The sequence below is a fragment of the Euprymna scolopes genome, chromosome 19, assembly GCF_053919585.1.
Source record: "Euprymna scolopes isolate OS-2025 chromosome 19, ASM5391958v1, whole genome shotgun sequence".
In the NCBI taxonomy this organism is placed as follows: Eukaryota; Metazoa; Mollusca; class Cephalopoda; order Sepiida; family Sepiolidae; genus Euprymna; species Euprymna scolopes.
Genome location: NC_136500.1, coordinates 118568057 through 118595701, shown reverse-complemented (window position 1 = coordinate 118595701; position 27645 = coordinate 118568057). Strand labels below are relative to the sequence as shown.

The 27645-nt window shown below is 37.3% G+C and overlaps 1 long non-coding RNA gene across 2 annotated transcripts in view; it reads left to right on the top strand.

The window, feature by feature from the left end:
• The window catches only part of LOC145239909 (uncharacterized), an 18826-nt gene extending 13753 nt beyond the window's left edge, over nt 1-5073 (top strand). For both annotated transcript variants that reach the window (XR_013862397.1, XR_013862398.1), the window contains exon 3: nt 1828-5073. This is a non-coding gene — a long non-coding RNA (uncharacterized LOC145239909). The remainder of the gene's footprint in view (nt 1-1827) is intronic.
• Nucleotides 5074-27645: the final 22572 nt, after the last annotated feature.

Genomic DNA, 27645 nt, shown 5'->3' with positions numbered 1-27645 from the left:
CCTTTACAAGTCCACCATTCGCCCATGTATGGAGGATTGTTGCCACATCTGGGCTGGTGCATCTACCACTAGTCCCTCCCTCTTAGATAGTCCAAAAAAGAGTTGTCAATCTAATCGGTCCCACTTTATCAACTAAGCATCAGCCCCTGTCTCATCGCCGCAATGTTGCATCACTGTGCCTGTTTTACAAATATTTTAATGGAATGTGTTCTGATGAACTTGTTTCACTTGTACCCCCTTGACAAATATATCCCGACAAACCCGCTTAGCAATAAAATCTCATCCCTTCACTGTTGTTATCCCTAAATGCCAGAAAGCTTTCTATTCTAATAGTTTCTTCCCTCGAACAGTTAGACTTTGGAATTCCCTTCATGCTGCCTGCTTCCCTGGCTGTATTGGTATGCAGGAGTTAAAGTGTAACATAAACAAATATTTTGTTTATCTTTCCCAGACATGGCCCAAAATAGTAGCCCTTTATGTCCAAGTGGCGATATGCTTTGTAAGGGGTGAACATGATTTTAAAAAATTTGATAGAAAAGATCAAGTTGTCAAAACTGTTCCTATTAGATTAGGGTTAATGGGCCAGAGAGAATAACTCTGTGAAATGATAATCATCCAGTATCCATCCATCATATTTTAAGCATTCAAGGGCCAGTCATTTCATCAGCTAAGTTATTACACACTCTTTATACATTTAGTAAGTTATCTATGATGCTAAACAACTCGTATTCAACTGATTATATTATGACGTCATATCACTCCAGCTTGCATTTAATAAATCACATGTTGAATTGTTAGGAGCTGATCAGAATGTCTTATAACAATGCCTATGTACATGCTTTATAAACATAAACTGAGGACAGAAAAACTAAAGGCTTCCCCCTGCTTCCCTCTTAAGGTCAAGGTCCCGTTAACTTACAGGTCAAAGATCAGGGGTCAAGGTCAAAAGTCAAGTGTAACTAGGTCACCGAACGTGAGATTATTGACAAAGAAATGGAAACTTAAGATGAACAACCTAAAAGGCTTCCCCCAGCTTTCCCCTAAAGGTCAGAGGTCAAGGTTACGTTGGCTTAAAGCTAAAACTCAGAGGTCAAGCGTAAATAGGTCACAAAACGTGAGATTATTGACAATCCAAAACTGGCGAAACTGAGGACGGGAAAACTAAATTTGTAGATGGGTCACTAGAAAAATTGAATCCTCGAATCCACCTGTTTAAATGGCCATTTATTTTTTACCTTTTTGAGATCAAAGATACAAATACCTGTTGAGAGAGAGATCAATTTTAGGTAGACTGTCAACCAATTGATTTGACTGTTCTGGCGAAAATAATTATACATATACCTGTTACATACATATATAAAGGTTTATTTTCTTACTATGATGAAAATTATATAAAACATTGCAACATAAAAATACATGTATATTTAAATACATATGTATAAAGGTTTATTTTCTTACTATGATGAAAATTATATAAAACATTGCAACATTAAAATACATGTATATTTAAATACATGTATATAAAGGTTTATTTTCTTACTATGATGAAAATTATATAAAAAATTGCAACATTAAAATACATGTATATTTAAATACATATATATGTTTATTTTCTTACTATGATGAAAATCATATAAAAATTCGAGATATCATTTCAAATATTCTAGTCAACATCATTTTGTGTAAAGTTAATCTACTTTTTTACATATCTCCTATGAAGTTGCTCATTAAATTATTTGTGAATGCAATCCAATAATACTGACAACAATAAACAGAATAATAATACGTGAATGCAAATACTAAAATACTGAATTTAATTTTTTGCAGATTTTCCCAGTTGAACCCTACGGAATATGATTTTTTAAAACAATAATTGTAACTTTTATTACATTATTTGGAAGACTACAGCGACATCTGTGCAAAGATTTATATATTGAATATTATTATTTCTGAATGTTTTGAAATAGTTGTGCAAACAACACATCTTTAAAGTAATATTAGTTTTTGTGAAATATGGGCTTGATTCTATAATAAATCAAAAGATAATAAAAGATAGAATTACAAATTGAGATGGACGAGAAATCAAGCTTAGGAAAAGCCACATTTTATTAAATGTGCTATTTTATTATAAAAATCACATTTAATGACACGCATGAGAAGTGATTGGAGATTGGAAAAATACTCTTTGTAAAAGGCAGGAATATTCTTTTTTTAAATATACCAAGACATACATGAACACACATAGAAAAAATGAATTTTGAGGGTAAAACAATTGGTTTTAAAAGAAGATCAGCACAAAAAATTATCAAATATTTGGAATCTAGTATATAGAAAATATTTTGCATCTGGTAGGATTCTTTAATTATAAATGATAAATAAATCGAAATAAAAATAGAAAGACAATGTCTCTGTAAGATGTATAAACAATCTTGTTCTGAAAAAGAATCGTTAGTTCAGACGAAAGTTTGTGGATAGTCTGGTTCTAGACAAATCAGATTTAGTGAAACATAACTCACACTTGTGAAGTTTGTGGAGATTTTGTTCTGACAAATCATCGAACATGGCATATAAGAACTAACTCTGTGGAAAAGCCACGTTATTGTGAAGTGTGTGGATATTCTGATTCTAAAAATAAAGCTTAATAATACATATGAAAACCCACAATGTATCTCATATAGAGTTCAAGTGTTAGCCCCAGATCATGGGCCCTTTGATTTCTGAGAACTTCGACTGAAGTAAAATAAAACCAAAAAGAGAAAAGCCATATTGTAAAGTTTGTGGCTATTCTAGTTCTAAAAATACACATTTAGTTAGCCATATTAGAACAGCCACATTCTTATGAAGTTTTTGGATACCCCTTTTCTGAAAAATCAAATTTAGTGAAACATGAGAATTCACACTGGAGAAAAGTCTTATTCTTGTGAAGTGTGTGGATATTCTTCTTCTAAAAAATCAACATTAGTGATGCATATGAGAACTCACACTGGAGAAAGGCCACATTCTTGTGTAGTTTGTGGATATTCTTGTTCTGTAAAAGCAAATATGGTACAACATATGAGAACTCACACTGGGGAAAAGCCACATACATGTGATATGTGTGGACATTCTTTTTCTCAAAAATCAAATTTATTGACACATGTGAGAACGCACACGGGGGAAAAGCCATATTCTTGTGAGGTGTGTGGATATTCCTGTTCTCAAAAATCAGATTTAATGAAACATAGTAGCACACACACTGGTATAAAGCCATATTCTTGTGAAGTGTGTCAGTATTCTTGTTCTCAAAAATCACTGTTAAAGACACATATCAGAAGTCACACTGGGGAAAAGCCATATACCTGTGAAGTGTGTGAATATTCTTGTTCTAGAAAAACAGATTTAGTTAGACATATGAGAAGTCACACTGGGCAAAATCCACATATCTGTGAAGTGTGTGGTTTTTCTTGTTGTGGAAAATCAACGTTAGTGAACCATATGAGAACTCATACTGGGGAAAAGCCATATTCTTGTGAAGTGTGTGGGTATCATTTTTCCCAAAAATCAGCGTTAATCAACCATATGAGAATCCACACTGGAGAAAAGTCACATACTTGTGAAATTTGTGGATTTTCTTGTTCTAGACAATCATCGTTAGTGAGCCATATAAAAACACACACTGGAGAAAAGCCTCATTCATGTGAAGTGTGTGGATTTTCCTGTTCTGAAAAATCATCTTTAGTAAGACATATGAGAACTCACACTGGAGAAAAGCCACATTCTTGTAAAGTGTGTGGATATTCTTGTTCTGTAAAATCAAATATGGTGACACATATGAGAACTCACACTGGAGAAAAAGCACATACTTAAGTGTGTGGATACGTTTCTTCTGTAAAACCGATGTGAGACATATAACTCATATTGGAAGAATGTGTATACATTATTGTTCTGTAAATGAGAACTCACATTTAGGAAGTCACACTTGTGAAGAGCCACAGTCTTGTGAAATGTTTGAACAATTTTTCTATAAAAAAACAAACTTACTAAGACACATTTTAGTGTTTGACATTGACATTCTTGTTCTGTAAAATATTATTTAGTGGCACATATGAGAACTAACACTTGGGAAAAGCCACATACTTTTGAAGTGTGTGCATATTCTTGTTTGGAAGAATCATGTTTAGTGGCACATATGGAAAAATCCATATTTCTCTTCGGTGTGTGGATATTCTTGTTCTGTAAAATCAGATATGGTGAAACATTTGAGAACTCACACTGGGGGAAATCTGAGTTATAAAACTGCCATAGTCATTTGGGATAAAAAGGAGAAAGAAGCAACCTTAGCAGAAGTCGGTGTTTTTAATTATGCTAGGTTAATTAGATCTGAGAGGAAAAAATTACGAAATATCAGGGTCCCATGTATGACAAAAAAATGGAATCTTAGGAAGATTTCTATCATTTCCGTAATTATAGGAGCAAGTCAGACATTGTAATATGGAACACGCCTGAAAGAACTGCACTCATTATCGATGTCACAGTCTTAAATGACTTTGGCCTTAATACAGTTGATCGGGAAATGATAACAATATCAGGACTAAAAATGATCTATAAACGGCATGGACTCTGAAAAAATAAACTTTATATCGGTTGTGAATTAGAAACAATCGCTGGTGGGCCGAGCTGTAACAAAATACAGATTGTGGCCATAAACAAAAACAGCTTATCTTAAAAAAAACTCTGATACAAATGTAAATCGTAATGGAATCAAGTGTTTGCTCCTAAGAATGAGAGTACTTTAATCTCTTAAAACTTTAAAAAACATGAGTACCTTAATCTCTTAAAACTTAAACAAGAATCAGAGTACTTTAATCTCTTAAAACCTGAAAACAATGACAGTACTTTAATCTCTTAAAACTTTAAAAAGAATAAGAGTGTCTCAATCTCTTAAAACTTAAAAAAGAAGGAGACTACTTTAATCTCTTAAAACTTAAAAAAGAATGAGTGTACCTTAATCTCTTAAAATTTAAAAAAGGATTAGAGTACTTTAATCTCTTAAAACTTAAAAAAGAATGAGAGTACTTTAATCTCTTAAAACTTTCTGAAGTAAAATAAAAAAGCGAAAAGTCACATTTTTTAGAAATGTGTGAATATTCTTGCTCTGTAAAATCCTCTTTACGTCATATAATAATCCTTAGTGAAACACTGGAAAAGATTCATATTCCTGTACAGTAGGCTTACCTCTTAAATAATACTTTAAAACACTCCGTGTAAGACCAAACTCTAACGAAATATAGTTGGCAACCATAAACAAAACAATGTTAATCCTTAAACAAACCCTTTGATATAAAAAATAACAGTGTTACATTACAAAGACATACAGGCAGATACATAAAATACAAGGTCATTAAACCAGACATTGTAATATGAAAGAAACCTGAAAGAACTGCGCTCATTATTGATGTTACTGTTACAAATCATTATGGAATTATTAGAACTGTACTAGGAAGCAAAATATACAAATCTAAAGAATGATTTAAAAATATTGTCTCTGAAGAAAATAAATGTTATCACGGTTTTTATAAGAGCGACTGGCAAAAACTCTTAAAATACTTGGAAACAGTCTATGGGACCATAGAAAAATGGAGAAGGGAAAATGGGGACCAACTCCCCGGGGAGTAGGGGAGCTGGATAGTATGTAGATCAGGAAGAGAGTTGGACTCCAGCATTATATTATGAGCTTCTGATTTCTTCCCATCAACCATTATTCTTATGAACCTCTCAACGAGAAATGATTTAATAACTAAAAAGACATGTCCATCTATACCATAGATGGGGATCTTGTGAAGTAGACGTTTGTCATATCCTATCAAAGGCCTTTGATAGGATATGACAAGAACAATTGCCCTAGAAGGGAAGCCTCTATCAAGAGATTTGTTAATCCTTTCAGATATAATATACGTTGATGATATCGTGATAGTTATTTCCAGTGCGAAAAAAATCTGTGCATAGAATATCTACAAAATTTCTCAATGGAGAAGCTAGGATCATTTCATAGCAATTGTACTGGTTTATTCATCAACTCTATTGAATAGTAAGCAGGCTACACAAGCATGGCTCTTAAAAGGTGACACAACCCTCATTTCCATAGCCATTAGAGACAACTCCCTAACAAATACAGATGAATCTTTGGTCTTTCTGCGATATAAAAGGTCTTTACTCAATTGGTTGCATACAACATCTGCAAAATATTGTTGTATGGAGAGTAGCTAAAAAAGAACAAGCAGGATGTGGGGTAAAGTATAGTGAACTGTTTAAACCTGCCAAATTTGCTTTGTCTGGATCAAACACACAGGCACAGAACAAGCTGTGTGCAGTAGCACACATGCATGGAGCGGAGCGCATGTGCAAACATAACATAACTTTGATATGCATGTATTTCCGGTGACTTTTGACATAACCTTCTGTTTACCTCCTTTTTCCCCCTCTTCTCCGCTTGACACCAAGCCATGCACGCGTATAAACCACGCGCTTCATAAACATGCACTTGGAGAGGGACAATAGAAATATGAGGTAGGCTTGCATATTTTTCACATAAACATTGTTACCTGTAAGATGCTTACACATAGAACTAATACAATATGAACAATCCAAGACTTATATTTAAGCTTTATATCGTTCATGTAAAATATGACCTCTATTTATGTACACTTTCACATGGGTCAACACATACAAGCCACAATCACACGTCCTTACGTGACTACCCAATTATTGCACTAATGTATGAACTTTGTTTTGTTTTAAATAAATAATGTAGTTTTATATATATATATACTGGTATAATGGTTTTCTTTATTGCTAAGTCGTGAACATGAATTATATTGTCTAACAACCAGTTTCTTATTAACATGATATTTACTGAGGGTTAAAGAAAGTGACAGAAAATTCTAATCTAAGTAAAAATAATCAAGAGCCTTAGTGGGTCTTAGATATAAGTCTTTAGTTAACAAAGCAATCCTGATTAGCCAGTGCCAAGAATATTGTTTAGAATACAAGAGTTGCATTAATTCTAGTATCGCAAAATTCCGATATATTCCTAGCTGTAAAACGATCAAACAGGATGAAAGGTGAATTGTTTTCACACCAACAACCAGTTACTGCTTAACAAGATTGTTACTGATAAGAGCTTTTCATGAATTATCTAAAACCTTCTTCTCATTCTTTCTAATTATTGAGGAATAAATAAAGCAGCAGAGAATCCTTATCTTGGTTTGGATCAATTACTAATGAGAATTCACACTAAGTAAAAATAATCAAGAGTCTTAATGGATATTAGATAAAACTCTAAGTTATGAAAGCAAACCTGAGATGCCTGAGTCATGAATAACATCCGGAATGTAAGAGTTGCATCGATTTTGGTATCACAACATAGAATGTCTGTCAATCTTCTGGCCGAAGAAACCCATATAACTTCATAGTAAATCTAAATACTGTTTCACCAGACTTCTGATTGGAAAAGGGGGGGGCAAAGAAGTATGACCAGTAATATGCGATACAAATTTCATATCCACACCGAGTGACACACTATGCTATTAAACAATACAGATGAATATACTGTCACATTATCAAACATTGTTGCATATTATAATTGCCGGGCAACGGCAGGTTGCCAGATTGAAGCGGAAAAACACTGCGATTGTCAGATGTTATTCAATATAAAATATTTCTATAAAGAAAAATGTTACAACATAAATTATAACAGTTGAAATTTAGTCCAGAAAAATAAACACAGGATGTAAGAATGCAAGTTCAACAAAATAAAATTCTTACAGATAGTTTTTAAAGCTGGGAATAAAAAAATTGCAATAAACAATACGATGACCCGGTTGGTGACGTAAGATAATGAGCAAACAGTCACCTAGTTAGAGAGTAAATCAGAATTGGTATAGTTAGAGTTTGGATTGGTCAATCGACGTGGATATAGATTTCGTTTCTGCAATTCATGCAATCAGATGAACCAATTAGAAACGATGTCGAACACACAGATAATTGAGTGTAACGGAAACAGAAAACACAGAAATGGAAAAAACTTATATGAAAATATAATATAGTTTTATAGTGTCGTGCTCAGTTGGAGATGTATTCTTTCTGCATGGTAACCTCCAAGACAGCAAGCGTATGTTATTTTTACCGCTTGTGAACTGTTAATAAAACACACAGAACCCCACAGACGCTGTATACTATCAGAAACTAGAACACTATACATACATCAAGCGACACACTTGCATGAACAATGTTACGTAGATGCTCTACAGCTTGAGACGTATATACGCACGGTTTATATATGCATACTACAACACATGCTCTTCCCTTGCTTCTATACAGCATCTATGAACAATTCTCGTCTAGTTGATTTAAAGCTTATTGAGGTTTGTAGAAGGTGACAGAGAAATCTAAACATTTATTTGATTATCAAAACGTGTGTTTTTACATTGGAAAATAGAAATCGCTGATGTCAGCATTCTAAAAGGTATCTTCCAAATGTACATTACTACATTCCCTAGTGTACTCTATTGTGGGCAGGTGAATTAACGTTAACAGATAACTAATAAAATTAGTTTATTCACGTATAATGTTGTTCTGTTATTCATGTAATTGATAAATAATTTTCGTTTTTTTAGTGTTAGTCTATTAGATATTGTTACACGATGAAAAAGTAACGGTTGAAATCTATTAGAATATTTTGTACCATTTTACCATTTTGTACCATTTTGAAATCTATTAGAATATTTTGTACCATTTTACCATTTCGTACCATTTTGAAATCTATTAGAATATTTTGTACCAGTATTTACGCTGATTTGAATTTGAATCTATTAATTTACATGTGTTTTATTCTTAGTCAAATTAACTGTTTTACATTAAACATAGTTTTTAATGCTCAAGGTTCACCGGAACCAAATATTTTAGTTTAATCAAACAGTATTATTTAAAGAGAAATAAAATTGATAAAAAATCTTTTAAAATTATTGACTGAATGTGTATGTTTTAACATGTTCAGAAGTTTTAGAATTTGTTTTGAATAAATTAAGTTTGGTGCGCATATATAAATATGATATGACATTCAATAGACGAATTTTATGGCTTAACAATCATATTCTTAATTATTAATCATATTCTTGAAACTAACAAGCGACTGTGGCAACTTGAACAACAATATGGCATTATAATTCAACCTTTGAATGTGAATTAAAAGAAACAGGAAAGAAGAAGAATTTAAATTTTTTTTTTTTTTTTTACAATGTTGACTAAATAAAGTTTGGTTCGCATATGTAAATATGATGTAACATTCAATACAACATCGATTTGTCTAGCGAGGATTTACTCACGAATTGGGGATTTTGGATTAAGCTTTCTTGAGAGTTCTCCATTCATCTATTTGTCATTTGTAGTGGACACAAATTTCAAACTCCAAACTTTCCAAATAAACATACTTAATATGATTTTTCGTAGAAAATAATCTAACATGTATCAAACACGTAATATATACAATTATATGTACATATATAGGTGTGTGTGTATTGAGATACGATAAATGTATACAATTATATATATATATATATATATATATATATATATATATATATATATATATATATATAATATATATATGTGTGTGTGTATTGAGATACGATAAATGTATACAATATATATATATATGTGTGTGTGTGTGTGTGTGTATTGAGATACGATAATGCTTATTAAAACCTACTTAATTTGAGATGCACAAAGAAATTGTAGTAAAAGAATTAACATGACAGAATATAGTATGTTTGTTGCAGGTGATTGAGCTTGGTGGTGTCGTGGGTTGTGTTATTGTTGGAGAGCTCTGATACTATGCTTACACACAAAGCATCTGAACCAATGTTCAAAAAGGCAGTTGAATCCATAAGCGAATAATCTCATGAAACCGCCAGTAGATTAACTGATCTGCGATTTGTATGATATTCCTATAGAGTCAATGTTGCACAATGCCGGTGTACGTGAGACAAAAGCCAACGAACAGGAGAAAAAAAAAACAAGTGGAAAAATTGGTCTGGTGGGGGGGGGGGGGGCAGCGTGCATGAAACCAGAACGGACAGGACTTAGAATCTTATTCTCGCTTTTATTCCCTCTGTATCTCATGTCTTCTTTTTACTAAGTTTTTTTTAAACATTTTTCATCGATTATTCTCTATTATCTCTAGTATTGAAATTAAAGTTTTTCTTTTAACTGCCGAATACCATTAAATGTTCATGCAAAAAAAAAGGGGGGTTCTTCTTTAGCTTGCAACGCTCTCGGCACATACAAAAAAAAAAACGACAATCCTTTTTCTCTTCCAGTTTCGACGTTTGTAGAAAATCCGTCTTTCTTTCTTCCCACTGATACGCGAATTGACCGTATGTTCGAACCACCCCCAGTTAACAATTTTCCCAGCTTTTATATCCTATCTAGAAAAAAAAGGAAGAGACAGGGGGAAAAATAGCTTCTCCCATCATGCCCTGCCTTCCCAAGATGCCCTTCATGTATATAAATGAGCTAGCCATCCTTTCCTTCTTCTTTCCCAAAGAGGAATGCAGATACGCTCGGTACGTTTTTTTTTTCTAATCATATACCACACCCCCCCCCCCTGATCTTCGAGATCAATAAGACACTTCATAATCCTTCATCCAAGCAGGCCTCCTCCTCTCACGTTGAGGCCTCTGGGGGACAACTTCTTGCGGGTTGACGTTTTCAGGTTTACTACAGACATTCTCGTCTGGTTGTAAAGAATCACAATGTGGGGTAAAGTCGAATTGGGGTGCATCGTTAGCTTCTTGGCAGATCTCAACTTTCTCCTCGTCATTGCCACCAGTGCGCACTGGCAAGGTTAGACAACACAGGTCTAGGATATGTCAGGGAACACCATTCACCATCACGTTCTTCGACTGCGTTTCCGTTACGACCCCCCTCTCCCAGCGAGTGGTACATTTTGCATTGGGGAGCTTCAACCACACCTCCTTGCCCACTTTAATGGTAGCTTCTTCATCCACAATTCCTACCATTTTGTTGCACGGATGCCGCCACTTATATGCGAAGATGGCTCTATGAGGCATAGTTGTCTCATCTTGTCTGGTTTTTGGTGAGATGTTGTACCAAAACACTGCATCCATGGGTGAAATGTTGCTTTTTCCACAGCAGCCTTGATGATGCAATGATTCCTCTCCACTATCCCATTGCCACTCGGCCGATAAGCTGCCCTAAAAATTGCCTTACTCCCCACTTATCACACACCTCTATAAATGCTTCTGATCGGAAAGCGGCGAGATTGTCCTTTAACAGCTCCTCAACTGGCCCTCTCTCCAAAAATATTTCTTCGATGACCCCTCCGATCGCCCATGCAGCTTCTGCCCTGATCTCTCTTCATATGGCAAACTTCTCTTATTCACAGTCGACTATTGACAGATACAGCTTCTAGCGATAATGGATCACATCAATGGGCAATCGCTTCCAGTCCTCTGCAATGTGTAACTCTCCTGCTTTGTGTCTGGATGGTCCGGGGTCTATCGATTGGCACTCCTGACAGTGTTCCACTACCTCCTCGGTGGTTTCCGGGTACACCTCTCTTGCCAGGAATAACGTCCGTTCTCAACCAAAGTAGTGCATTTCATGTAACTTTTTAACTTCCTCCCCTGCACAGCATAATAAGGAAACCTCCTTTCTCTCTTGCAGCAAGGACTTTACCCGTGTCATCGAATCCGCCTTGTTATTTTCTGATGGGACTAGCACTACAGATACCTTCAACTGGAATTCCGCTATCAAATCTGCAAGTGCTCCAAGCATGCGCTTGATCAACATTTCTGCAGCACCTCTGGTCCTAACTCTCTTATCGCCAGTCACTGCCGACCTGATCCATGAAACTACCATTGCCAAATCGGATTTGATTTCAATCGTTTTCAATCCCCACTTCAGGGCCAGATTGATTCCTTTCATAGCAGCCTCCAGTTTGGCTACGTTGATATGGGAATAGTCGGTTTTCTTTCTTAGCCACGCCGCATCTTCCAGAGTTACACCTCCCATCTCTAATACGACGCCCAATGCCAGACTGTTGGCATCGCACCAAATCACCCCAGTGTCTCCACCGCTGACATACCATTCCCCCTTTACTGGGTCTTCTTTCGTCACTCTCGTGATGATTTTTTGTAGCATGTTCGTGACCTCCTTCATCACACAGCCCTCCCAGCCATCGGTGCCCATTTCTCATTTAATAAAGCTGCATGCTATCCCGAGCCAGTCGGCGATTGGATAGTGGCCCACTAGTCTCCCGCAGACCGAGAAGAGTTCTCATTTTGTTAGGTGGGTTCCGATTTCAGGTATTGCATTCCCTCATCTAAAGACAAGGCTTCCTTTGCCATCTCGGCATAGTTTCAATCCCAACGCCACTCCTCCATCCAGGGACTCCCCCAGTTTTGCAGTCAACCCATACCTCGCAACATGGCTTCTCACTTTCTCTGCTGTCACCTCTACTTCCGGACCAATTGATGTTGCCAGAGTTTTTCATCTACATGGATCTGAAGATAAGCCGGCTTCAGGTCGACAATCTTAGTGGGCTGCTCCATCCTCCTCCATTTTCTCATAACCTCTTCGCATACGTCAATCCCCTTTCCAGTGTGGCAGGCTACGTATCTGCTTAATTCTCTGAAATCCAGTACCGGTCTAACTTTCTTCTTTGTGGGTTGAAAAACCGCCAGTAATGGTAGCACTCCTTTTTCTTCCCCTGTCCACGGTTTTAGAATTCCCTCCTCTATTCACCTCGCACTTCTTCCTCAGATCCTTTTCGTATGTCTCCTTGCAGTGTTTTCTTGTAGCAGCTTACTTTGTTTCGTAGTTCCGGAAGCCCGGAGATCCATTTCCATTTTACCGTCCACCTCTCGCCATTGAACACTGCCAGGAAATCCTCGTCCTCGATGCATGAAGCCTCTGGTTTTTGCATTCTGATATTTCTATCACCTTCCACTCCTGCCATTCCTACTGCGCTGAGGTGTCCGAAAGTTACTTGGCCCCCTCTCAATGTAGCGCCCCCCCCAGTTGGTTGATCGCACTTACACCTAAAACCACATCAACATCACCAACCAGACGATTCAACACCAGGGATCGTAGTCCAATAGACACACCTTGCACCAGTACTTCCGCTGTTGTCTCTCTTAGGCATTTCACCTTCGTGCCATCCACGGTCTTAATACTCCTGGCCCCCTCCATGATTTAGCGACATTCTTCATTACCAATGTCGTGGTGCAGCCTGAGTCAACAAGGGTCAACAAGGCTCTCTTCCCATTGACTACTACCGGTAACTGAGGCAACGTTTCATTGTGCGCCATTTCCACAAAGAAGAGGGAACCACTGGCGCAGTGCCCCCCCCCTTTACTCATTTCCCTGGTCCCGTGTAGCAACGCAATAGCGGGTAATGTGCCCCACTCGTCCACATCGGTAGCAGGTGACCCCCGGTCTCGGCTCTTTGCAATTGTTGAGCAGGTGAGGACTTTAGCACCGGAAACCCTTGATGGCATGTGTCCCCTCCTGTCGCCTCACTGCCTGTTTCTCGTCATGCAAAGCGGGCCTCATGCACTTATTTCTACTCACAGCTGCAGCCACGATTGGGCCCTTGACATTCTTGACTAGGACTCTGGCATGGACCAAGAGATCGTCCACTTCCATCATATTGATCTTAGTGATTCTCTGCATGTTCGCGGAGATTTCTTCTGGGAAGCCTTTCACTAGGTATAGCTTTACCGTCATCTCCAGGCTCCTCCCCACGTAACCAGCCAATCTTGCCAGTCTCCTGATCTCCACAGCAAAGACGTCAGCAGACTCGCCAGTCCACCTCAAACTTGCAAGCTTGCCGAGTGCTTCAAATGGACTCTCGGCGAAAGCCAATTTCAGTCTTTGCTCCACTGAGGCAAGGTTTCCCTTATCTTCATCGCGCATCTGCTGGTAAATAGTGAGGGCTTCCCCCGCTAAGTAGAGCGGCAGCAGGGTGACCACGTCTTCGATTTTTTGAAACCTTGCCACCATCTTTAATTTTTCCAGCCATTTAATTAGGTCACCCTCCCAAGTGAAGGGTCTCAACATCTGAGTTGAGAGTCTCCAGTAAGCCATGTTAACCTGTTTGATAGGCCGAAATGAAAATAAAACTATATAAAATGATTTTTTTTTTTTAAATAAAAAACGAAACAATTTTTATTTACCTTGTAAACATATAGAACTTTTGATGATTTAAAAAATTTGAAACAATACGAACAGAATTGTTCTGGTACTTTTGGCGGGAGATGTTTTGTAACTATTCCATACTTTCACCTAACAATTTCATTTTGTTTGTTTTTTTTTGTTTTGTTTTTTTTTACAAAAACACATATTGTTCACGGATGCATTTTATTATAAGAGGAAAGCGTTTTCCCCCCTTTTTCACCACATTAATTCTATCATGCGTGTATCAAATGTTGTCTTTACACTTTTCCTCCCCTTCACTCTGTTGTGACGTCGCGCAAAAAATTGCTGGAAATGAAAAAAACAAAACAATATAAATAGATTTTTTTTTAAAATAAAAAACGAAACAATTTTTATTTACATTGTAAACATATAGAAATGGAACCTTTTATTATTTTTTTTAAAAATGTAAACAATACGAACAGAATTGTTCTTGAACTTTTGGTGAGAGTGAAAAACACCCCCCCCCACACACACACACACACACACACACCACCACCAAAGGTACCAGAACAATTCTGTTCGTATTGTTTCAAATTTTTTAAATCATCAAAAGTTCTATTTCTATATGTTTACAATGTAAATAAAAATTGTTTCGTTCTTTATCTAAAAAAAAAAAAAATCTGTTTATATTGTTTTTCTTTTCATTACAAACGTTTTTTTTTTTTTTTGATTTTGTTTTTTTTTTTGCGCGACGACGTCAACGGAGTAAACAAATATCACTAAAATTAAATTAAAATTAATATTAATGCCTTTTAGCGATAAAGAAAAAGACTAATATTAAAATAGGTCAATATTAAAAGAAATTTAGAATATTGCTAACAATAAAAGAAAAAATTCTATTTGGACAAATAAGTTCAGCCTATGCGTAAACTGAACGATATGGTCACTGTTTTCATGGATAAAAACGGGTGAATAATCGATATAATGTGGCCCTTTCGTTTTTGGTTTGGGTTGTCTTGGGTTCGAGGTTAATCGCCATTTAAACTTCAATCCTGCCAACATTACTATATTTCATGTATATTTTAAAGACTGTGATGGAAGTCCGTCCCGGAAATGGCAGAAAATGTTTACGGGTTAACTTTACTATATTTCATGTATGATTTTAAAGAATGGGGTGGGGGATATTAAGTCAGTCCCGGAAATGGGAGAAACAGTTTACGAGTTAACATTACTATATTTCATGTACATTATTAAGAGTGGGGCGGGGGATATTAAGTCAGTCCCGGAAATGGCAGAAACTGTTCACGAATTAATACAACTATATTTCATGTATATTTTTAAGAGTTGGGTGGGGGTGGGGATATTAAGTCAGTCCCAGAAATGGGAGAAACAGTTTACGCATTAACATTACTATATATATATTTTTTTTTACACAGGCATCACCGCATTATCAAGGCCAAGAGACCACTCAAGGATAAGGGTTAAAGAGTGTACAGTAGAAATTGGACAATATAGTAATCATTAGTAATAAAAATTCGGTAAATTTGATAACTTATATGGAACGGCTCATCAAGAACTTATTTACGTTAGACTTGAACACAACCATATTGTAGTCAGCCGGAAAGCAGGAAAACGGAAGACAATTCCACAGGCGTGCAGTTCTAAGAAAGAAGCTTTGATCATGGAATCTATGTTTAGGTTTAGGCACATATAAAGAGTGGAGGGGGAATTATTGATAGTGTTTTCAGCTAGTCGAGTGTTTCTTGTGAAAGTTTGGCGAGGGGGGACCATAGATTGAACACTTTCCATGAAAATAACGATACATCAGAGACAAACTCGCAACATCTCTTCTATGAGATAGAGGTTGCAGGGAAGAGAAAAGGACATCTCCTACGAGGTTATGAAGTCTATTTTGAACTTTATCAAGGAAGGACAAGTCCTTTCTAGCAGCTCCTTCCCAGATGTAGCAACAGTATTCTATCCTTGGATGTACCTAGCTCTTATATAGATAGAGAATTGCATCAGCAGTGAGATATCTACCGGATCGATAGAAAGATCCCACCATTTTTCCAGCGGCCTTGGCAACAGATTTGATGTACATGTTCCATTTAAGATCAGGAGTAATGATCAAGCCCAGAAGCTTGTCAAAACTTGAGGCCTCCTGAAGACGAGAGCCATTCATTTCAATTAATGCCAGATGTGGATCAGAATGTTGATGATGTAAAGAGAGAAGCTTGGTTTTAGATGCATTAAAAGTAACCAGCCACTCCTTTCCCCATTGTACTATGTGCTCAAGATCAGAGGAGAGAGAATCGGAGAGAACTTGGCCATTTATTGTCTTAGATGTGCTACCATAAATGGTAGTGTCGTCAGCATAAATGTCTACAAATGACGTAAAGATGTGATTTGGAAGATCATTAATGTAGATCAGGAAAAGAGTTGGGCCCAGGATGGACCCCTGTGGGACACCAGCATTAATACTGTGAGCTTCTGATTTTTTCCCCTCAACTACTACTCTTATGAACCTATCAGAAAGAAATGATTTAATAACTGAGAAGACATTTCCAGCTATACCATAGCTAGAGATCTTGTGAAGTAAACCTTTGTGCCATACCCTATCAAAGGCCTTAGGTATGTCAAGAGCAATTGCCCTAGAAAGGTTGCCTCCGTCGAGATTTGCTAATCCTATGAGATATAACTGTAAGCACATCTGCTGTAGATCTAGCAGAATGGAAACCATATTGAGTGACACTAAGAAGGTTATTTTTGTTGAGATGGTTGATTACTTCTGTATTTAACACAGATTCCAGCAACTTACTCATGACGCACAGGAGACTTATTGGCCTGTACTGAGAGGGGGATGAGCGATCTCCTGAATTCTTAAATACAGGGCATACTGATGAAATTTTCCAGGGAGATGGGAAACTATTCTCCTTAAGACAACGTTTAAACAGTTTTGTAAGTATGGGCGCTAGTTCAGGTTGAAGTTTACTATAATTGGAATACCATCAGGGCCAGTTGCTTTACTGGAATCAAGGTTTTTGATTAGCTTGGCAACATCACGTACAGATATACGTATATCACATAGCGTGTTTTCTGATACAGGAGGAAATATTGGGGGTTGGCGGCCTTGGTCGCAAAGGGTAGAATTAGCTGCAAAGTTCTTGGCAAAGAGTTTGGCTTTGTCTGATGCTGACGAGATTAACTCAGGTCCATTGATGATAGTTGGGATAGAGCACATGCTTCTGTTAAGGATTCTGTTTGCTATTTGCCAAAACTGGTGGGAACCAAGCCGCTGCTCAGCTACTTTTGACTTAACAGATTGAGCATACAACTCTCTTGCATTCTTTATTACTTTCTTACAATGGTTGCTGGCAGTCCTGAAAGCAGCTTTAGTTTCCATACATCTATTACGTTTGAAGAAATGGAAAAAGTGATTTCTGTGCACAATGGCAGCAGCACATTCTGGAGAGAACCATGGCTAGGTTTTTGCTGGAATTTTCAAGGGTATGAAACAGTCTATACCTACAATTAAATATTCCGTCAGGTCTGATACTATAGAGGACACATCCTTTTTAAACATGGAATGCAGAGGTAGATCCAATATAAATGTACGGCAGCTATCCCAGTCAGCCTTAGTGTATCGATATACTGTACAATGGAGAGGTACGTCTGGGGACTTATTATATTTCATTTTTATCTTAATTGGTACAACAGAGTGGTCAGAAGATCCAAGAGGAGACAAAACAGAAACTGAACATAGTTCAGGGCAAGTTGTGAGAAAAAGGTCTAGTAGGCTCACATACTGGCCATCATTGTCAGGCACACGGGTGGGTTCATGAACAATCTGAGTGAGGTCATAGGCAATGGAGAAATCATGACAGAACCTCCCCTCATCATCGGACTTGTTTGAGTGGGTCAACCATTCAACGTTGTGAACATTGAAGTCTCCACATACGTGAATGTTAGCTGAAGGATAAGCAGATAGGACTTGGTCAATTTTCTCAGATATGCTTTTAAAGATAGTAACTCCGCTGTTGTGGGGGCGATAGAGAGTAAATATAAATGCAGTAGTGTGAGCTAAAGCAACCCAGAAGCACATATAGGGTAAGTTAGGATCTTCCCTGGAGATGTCCCTACCACATGGAAAGCCATCTTTAATATAGGCACATATTCCATGCCCATGGCGATCTTGGGGGTCAGATTTAGAAGTTAGAGTATCCTTTAATTGCGAACTCTTCTGGGGAAATAACCTGTCCAATGCCAGTTTCGCTTAAAAATAAAAGGTCTGGTTTAGTCTCCTATTGTTGGGTTTCAACCTCTGGAAGGTTAGAACGTAGACCCCTGATGTTGGAGAAGGAGACATGGTAGTAAGGGTCTACGTTGTAAGTTGGAGAACCGGTTTTAATCGTGTATTTTTTCTTACCTTACATTAACGTTACTATATTTCATGTACATTATTAAGAGTGGGGTGGGGGATTTTAAGTCATTACCGGAAATGGCAGAAACCATTTACGAGTAAACATTACTATATTTCATGTATATTTTTAAGACTTGGGTGGAGGTATTAAGTCAGTCCCGGAAATGGCAGAAACTGTTTACGAGTTAACATTACTATATTTCATGTATAATTTTAAAAACTGAGGTGGGGGATAATAAGCCAGTCTCGGAAATGGCAAGAACCATTCAAGAGTTAACATTACTATATTTCATGTATATTTTTAAGAGTGGGAGAGGGGTTATTAAGTCAAGCCTGGAAATGGGAGAAACAGTTTACAAGTTAACATTACTATATTTCATGTATATTTTAAAGACTGCGGTGGGGGATATTAAGTCAGTCCCGGAAATGGCAGGAACAATTTACGAGTTAACATTACTATATTTCATGTATATTTTGAAGAGTAGTCTGAGCGATATTAAGTCAGTCCCGGAAATGGCAGAAACTGTTTGATTCATATATAGTTTAAAGAGTTGGGTGAGGGATATGAAGACAGACCCAGAGATGGCACAAACCGTTTACGAGTAAACATTTCTATCTTCCATTTATATTTTTAAGAGTGGAGTAATGGATATTAAATCAGTCCCGGAAATGGCAGAAACCACTTATGAGTTAATATTACTATATTTCATGTATATTTTTAACAGTGGGGTGGTGGATATATAGTCAGTTTCAAAAATGGTAGAAACTACTTATGAGTTAACCTCACTATATTTTATGTATATTATTAAGAGTGGAATGGGGATATTAAGTCAGTCCCGGAAATGGCAGAAATTGTTTACAAGTCAAGATTCTATATTTCATGTATAATTTTAAGAATGGGGCGGTGGATATTAAGTCAGTCCGGAAATGGCAGAAACTGTTTACAAGTTAACATTACTATATTTCATGTATATTTTTAGAGTGGGCATGGGTATATTAAGTCAATCCTAGGAATAGAAGAAACCGTTTATGAGTTAACTGGAAATGTTTTCTCAATCATCAAATCATTTCTCTCCGATAGGCTCATAAGAGTAGTGGTAGATGGACAAAAATCGGAGGCCTGCAATATAAATGCTGGAGTCCCTCAGGGGTCAATCCTGGGCCCAACTCTCTTCCTGATCTACATCAATGACCTCCCTAAACACATACTTAAATCATTCGTTGACATCTATGCTGATGACACGACCATCTACGGCAACACATCAAAGGCTGTAAATGACAAGGTTCTCTCTGATTCTCTCTCCTCTGATCTCGAGCGGGTGGTTCAGTGGGGGAAGATGTAGCTGGTTACCTTTAATGCATCCAAAACCAAACTCCTATCCTTACATCATCAACGCTCCGATCCCCATCTGGCATCAATTGTGATGGATAGCTCTTGTCTGGGTGAGGCCCCATGTTTTGACAAGCTTCTGGGTTTGACCTTTACTCCAGATCTGAAATGGAACATGTACATCAAGTCTGTTGCCAAGGTCGCTGGAAAGATGGTGGGATCCTTCTACCGCTCCAGAAGATATCTCACTACTGATGCAATTCTCTATCTATATAAAAGCCAAGTACATCCAAGGATGGAATACTGTTGCCATATCTGGGCAGGAGCTGCTAAAAACAGCCTATCCTGCCTTGACAGAGTACAAAATAGACTTCGTGGCTTAGTGGGGGATGCCCTTTTCTCTACCCTGCAACCTCTCTCCCACAGAAGAGACATTGCGAGCCTATCCTTGTTTTATCGTTATTTCCATGGCAGGTGCTCGTCTGAACTCCAATCTCTGGTCCCCCCTCGCCAATCTTTCACGAAAAACACCCGTCTAGCTGAATCCACTGTGAAAATTTCCCCCCATTCTATATCTGTGCCTAAATCAAAATGCGGATTCCATGAACAAAGCTTCTTTCTTAGAACTGCACGCCTGTGGAACTCTGTTCCGTCTGCCTGCTTCCCACCGGACTACAACTTGGATGTCTTCAAGTCCAACATTAACAAATTCCTAATGAACCGCCCCCTTAAGTAAACACTTCATCAAATCTCCACACTAACGTAATGTACTTGCAATAACCCTTATCCCTGAGTGGCTTCTGGGCCTTGATAAGTCGTGATCACTGTGTAAAAAAACAAAAAAAAATTACTATATTCATGTATAATTTTAAGAGTCGGATGGGGAATATTAATCAGTTTCGGAAATGGCAGAAACTGTTTACGAGTTAACATTACTATATTTCATGTATATTTGAAAGAGTAGGGTGGGGGATATTAAGTCAGTCCCGGAAATGGCAGAAATTGTTTATGATTCCTGTATAGTTTAAAGAGTTGGGTGAGGGATATAAAGTCAGTCCCGGATATGGCACAAACCGTTTAGGAGTAAACATTACTATGTTCCATTTATATTTTTAAGATTGGGGTTAAGGTTATGAAGTCGGTCCCAGAAATGGCAGAAACCATTTACGAGTTTACATTATTATATTTCATGTATATTTTTATCAGTGAGTGGTGCATATACAGAAAGTACCTGAAATGACAGAAAGCAATTACGAGTAAAACTTATTATCTTTCATGTATATTTTTAACAGTGCGGTGGGGGATATTAGGTAAGTTCCAGAAATGGCAGAAATTGTTTACAAGTAAACATTATTATAAAATATTAGCTTTTTTCTTGGTGTGTTTTTAATTTAAGTAATTTTATTTTTGTGTTTGCAATGAAATAAATAGCCCAGACAATATATATTAATTTATTTTTATTTCGGACTATTATTCTCATCTTTATTAGTTGTTGTTTTTCATCTTTTATTGGTTTTGTTTATTCACAATGTTTCGGCCAACTATTCCTCTGGCCTTCGACGGTCCCGACTATGCAAGATCAGATAATAAATAAACGTGGATTTATAAGATCAAAGAATCCAACCTTGATCGCCCTTTGGGGCCCGTAGCGCAGTTGATAGAGCCATTGAATCTCTACAGTTCTAGATGAACATTGTCTGAAGATAGCGGTTTCAATCCCACCCAAAGCATGCCAGAGGTTTACTTGGCCAAAATGTGGTGAGACGACAACAACTACGGATGGCAGTGATAGCTGAGGATGCAATTAGGCGATTCGAAGTTCCTATCCATCGCGGTTACCACCTGACGAAGGCCAGAGGAATAGTTGGCCGAAACGTTGTGAATAAACAAAACCAATAAAGATGAAAATAACAACTAATAAAGATGAGAATAATAGTCTGAAATAAAAATAAATTAATATATATAATGCTCATCTCAAAAATGAATTCCAATTAAGGAATAATATATATATATATATATATATATATATATATATATATACCAATCGGTACGGACCCGACTATGGAAGATCAGATAATAAATAAACGTGGATTTATAAGATCAAAGAATCCCACCGTGATCGCCCTTCGGGGCCCGTGGCGCAGTTGATAGAGACGTTGAATCTCTACAGTTCCAGATCAACATTGTCTGAAGATAGCGGTTTCAGTCCCACCCAAAGCGTGCCAGAGGTTTACTTGGCCAAAATGTGGTGAGACGACAACAACTACGGATGGCAGTGATAGCTGAGAATGCAATTAGGTGATTCGAAGTTCCTATCCTGACGAAGGCCAGAGGAATAGTTGGCCGAAATGTTGTGAATAAACAAAACCAATAGAAGATGAAAAACAACAACTAATAAAGGTAAGAATAATAGTTCAAAATAAAAATTAATATATATAATAATGCTCATCTCAAAAATGAATTCCAATTAAGGAATAATATATATATATATATATATATATATATATATATATATATATATATATATAGCCCAGACAATGTATCAAAGTTATTATTTTAGTAAAATGGGGGGGGGGCTATTATGTGTGTTAAATCACAAAAAATGATTGTCGAAATTAGTAACATATCCAAGAATTATGAAAAATGGTGAATTGTGAGTTATATTTATACTGTATTTGTAATAGAAGTAAAGAGCCTTTACAATGTCTTAAAGTTATTATTTTAGTAAGAGGGGGGCGATAATGTGGGTTTTCTCATGAAAAATGATTATCGACATGAGTAACATACCCAAGAATTATTAAAAATGATGCAATGGGAGTTACTTGATTGGTGTTTGTAATGAAATAAACAGCTAAGTCAAAGCATCAAAGTTACTATTTTAGTAAGAGGGTGAGATTATGTTCGTTAAATCATGAAATATGATCGTCGAAATTAGTAACATATCCCAGAATTACGAAAAAACATGAAATGTGAGTAATTTGATTGGTGTTTTTGTAATGAAATAACCAGCCCAAACAATGTCTCAAAGTTATTATTTTAGTAAGAGGGGGCGATAATGTGGGTTATCGCATGAAACATGATTGTCGAAATTAGTAACATATTCAAGAATTATGAAAAATGATGAAATGTGAGTCGGGACGTTTGTCCTCAGACGTCGGCCCATTAACATGAAATAAACAGCCCAGAAATGTCTCAAAGTTATTATTTTGTAAGAGGAGGGCGATTATGTGGGTGAACTCATAAAAAATGATGTTCGAAATAAATAACATATCCAAAAATGATGAAATGTGAGTTATTTGATTGGTGTATTAGTAATGAAGTAGACAGACTAGACAATGTATGAAAGTTATTATTTTAGTAAGAGGGGGCTATAATGTGGGTTAAATCATGAAAAATGATTGTCGAAATTAGTAACTTATCCAAGAATTATGAAAAGTCGTGCAATATGAGTTATTATTATTGAAACAGTTTCTGTTATTTCCGTGTTGGTAATGAAATAACCAGCCCAGACAATGTCTCAAAGTTATTATTTTAGTAAGAGGGGAGCGATTATTTGGGTTACTTCATTAAAAATAATTGTCGAAATAAGTAACATATCCAAGAATTATGAAAAATAATGAAATGTGAGCTACTTGATTGGTGTGTTTGTAATGAAATAACCAGCCAAGACAATGTCTCAAAGTTATTATTTTAGTGAGGGGGGGGGAGATAATGTGGATTAACTCCTAAAAAATGATGGTCGGAATTAGTAACATATCCAAGAATTATGAAAAAACATGAAATGTGAGTTATTTGATTGGTGTGTTTGTAATGAAGTAAACACCCTGGCCGATGTATCAAAGTTTTTATTTTCGTAAGAGGGGGCGATAATGTAAATTGAATCATGAAAAATGGTTGTCGAAATTAGTAACACATTCAAGAATTATGAAAAATGATGAAGGGTGAGTTATTTGGATGGTGTCTTTGTAATGAAATAACCAGCCAAGACAATGTCTCAAAGTTATTATTTTAGACAGGTGAGCGATAATATGGGTTAAACCATGAAAAATTATTATCGAAATAAGTAACATATCCAAGAATTATGGAAAATGATGCAATGTGAGTTACTTGATAATTGTGTTTGTAATGAAAAAAAAAACAGTCCTAACAATGTATCAAAGTTATTATTTTAGTGGTAGCGGGGCGCGACAATGTCATTGAATCAAAATAAAATGATCGTCAAAATTAGTAACATATACAAGAATTATGAAAACTGATGAAATGTTAGTTATTTTATTGGTGTGTTTGTAATAAACAGCCCAGACAATGTATCAAAGTTATTACTCTAGTAAGGGGGGGGGTTCAATCGTGAAAATAATTGTCGAAATTAGTAACTTATCCAAGAATTATGAAAAATGATCAAATGTGAAATATATCAAAGTTATTATTTTAGTAAGCGGAGGAAGATAACGTGGGTTGAATAATGAAAAATAATTGTCGAAATTAGTAACATATCCAAGAATTATGGAATTCAATTAGATACGTCCGCATATATACTAGCAGATTTACTCTGAGTCACCCGGGATTGAATGAGATACATGCAAATGTATGCAAGCAGAATACACGGGCGCCTGGGATCCAATAAGATAGATGCAAATATATATTAGCAGAATACCTGGCGTTGCCTTGGATTGAATTAGATTGATTGAAATATATTACAGAATACCTTGCGTCGCCCAGAACTGAATAAGATTGATTGAGATATATACTAGCAGATCACCCGGGATTGAATGAAATAGGTGAGAATAATATTAGCAAAATACCTGGCGTCGCTTGGGATTGGATGAGATAGGTGGAAATATATATTAGCAGAATACCCTGCATCGCTCTGTATTGAATTACATAGGTGGAAATATATAGGGGAGGGGGGCGCACTAAAAAATATTTCCCCTCGTATATTTTACGAAAACTGCATTTTATATGTAATTTGTTATGTCAGGTTTCTATTAATAATAATAGGACAAGGATACGTGATCGTTCAGACTAACATGGCCGACTGACCCAGTCTCGTTTATTCACGTTTACGTCCGAGAGTTTACATTATAAACATTGAACAAAGGGGGACAACTCCCACCGATCCAAGGGACATAACATCTCCCTTTTTTATTTTATTTAATAATGTTTAATGTTCTTTTACTTTTACTATATGGTCTCTCTCTCTCTCTCTCTCTCTCTCTCTCTCTCTCTCTCTCTCTCTCTCTCTCTCTCTCTCTCTCTCTCTCTCTCTCACACACACACACACTTGATATATCTATTAAAAGAAAAGAGTTCATTTATTTACTTTTATATATATATATATATATATATATATTTGTATATACATATATTATAGGTCTAGTTTAATAGGTGGTCTTGACTGACGCCCAGATCTGGTTCTAGTATACTCTTGAGAGGTGAGAGTGGGGCATGCTGTTTTGACTGTTTCTTCCCTAGGTAGATGACTGTCTTCATGGGTCTCCAATGTGTGAGCCTCGACCATTTCTGGTGGTTTGGGTACAATGTGTCGTCGATTGCGTTGGATTATTGTCCCTTCTTCTTTGGTCCGTAGAATGTAGGAACGTGGTGTATTTGCCATTCCAACAACGATGCCTTCCTGGTTTGGGGGGTTGGAGCCTCTGACCCATACCGGTGTGCCATTTTCGAGTGGTTGTAGCTCTTTAGCTTTTTTTGATAGGCGGTGTGTGAGTCGCTGTTGAGCCTTCTGGCTCCTTCCCCTCTGTCTAAAATTCTCAAGATCAGGCCAACTGGGGTTTAGTAGATCCGGGTGAGTCGGGACGTTTGTCCTCAGACGTCGGCCCATTAACAGTTCGCTGGGGCTAAACCCACAGTCCATTGGTGTCGCTCTGTGTGCAAGCAAAGAAAGATATGGGTCTTTTGCCTCCTTTAACATTCTCTTCATTGTTTTCACACAGGCTTCTGCAGCTCCGTTGCTTTGGGAATAGCGGGGACTGTTTATAATGTGCTGGAAACCCCAGTCATTTGCGAACTTCGCAAAGTCCTTCGAAGTGTACTGGCTTCCTGGGTCTGTTCTTAGGATGACAGGTACCCCATGTCTGGCAAAAATAGCTTTAAAACTCTGTATCATTGCTCTGGAAGTCATTGATGTAAGCATGGCGATTTCTGCATATCGAGAGAAGTAGTCGACAAGTATGACATAGCTGCTGCCTTTCAACTCAAACAGATCGGAGGCTACAGTGTGCCATGGTCTTGTTGGAAGCTCAGTTGTCATGAGGGGTTCAGGCGGTTCGTGTCTTAGCTCGGCGCATCTTGGACAGTTTTCTACAGTTCTTTTGATTTGTTCAGATAGTCCTGGCCACCATACGGACTGGCGAGGGTGAGCTCTTTGTCTGTACCTGGTAATTCCCTGATGACCAGAGTGGATTTTGGCAATAATAGTCGGTCTCAGTAGCGATGGGATTATGATCCATGTGCCATACATCAGTAATCCATTCTCACACGTGATGCTGCCACGGTAGGCCCAATAGGGTTTAATTGATGCTGGGACATGATCCTTTGATGTCCAGCCATTTCTTACATATTGTAATATGCAGTTGCTGATTTCATCAGTTTTAGTGGCTTCTTCCAGCTCTTTCAGACGTTTTTCTGTGGCAGGTAAAGATTCCATCATGGTGTGGACGAATGCTGTTGCCAACTCTTCAAGGTCCTCGTCTTATTTGGTGGGTCCGTTGTCAGATACCGCTCTTGACAGAGCATCAGCTGTGTATAGTTCCTTACCAGGGACATAGCGAATTGTGTATGCATACCCCATTAAACGTATTCGAAACCTCTGTATCCTTGCTGGAAGTTCACTGAGGTCCTTAGTACCTAGTAGTGGCACCAGTGGTTTGTGATCTGTCTCCACTGTGAAGTGTAGTCCAACAAGATAGTCTGAAAAGCGTTCACAAGCCCATGCTATGGCTAGGGCCTCCTTTTCTATCTGTGCATAACGAGTTTCAGTTTCTGACATGGCTCGTGAAGCGTAGGCGATGGGATGTAATTTTGTGTCACCCTGTCGTTGTAATAATACTGCTCCCAGCCCATTAGATGAAGTGTCGCTAGAAACCACAGTCTCACTTGATGGATTGTACAGGCATAGCACAGGTGCTAAACACAATGCTTTCTTGATGGAGGAGAATGCATCCTGCTGTGCATTGTCCCAAACAAACGCATATTTATGACTCAATAAATCCCTTAATGGTATAGTCATGTCTGCTAGGTTTGGAATGAATTTTCCTAATTGATTCACCATCCCTAAGAACCGGCGGGTTTCTGTCATGTTCATTGGTGTTTGGAATTTCGAGATACCAGTGAGCCTTTCCGGATCAGGTCGCAGGCCGTCAGCACTGAGTATATGTCCAAGAAATTTTACTGACGACTTGGATATTTCGCATTTTCCCGAATTGAGCGTAATACCAGCAGCCTGAATTTTTTTTAGTGTGCTCTTCAGCCAGGCATCATGTTCTTGTTGGTTTTTTCCATATACTAAAACATCATCTTGCATGCATATGGCTCCAATTTCGGTCTCTAGTACTTGTGACATGCGTCTCTGGTAGATCTCACTCGCTGATGAAATACCAAATCGGAGGCGGTTGAATTGGTATCGTCCGAATGGAGTTATGAAGGTCGTCAGCGAACGAGATTCTGATGAAAGTGGAAT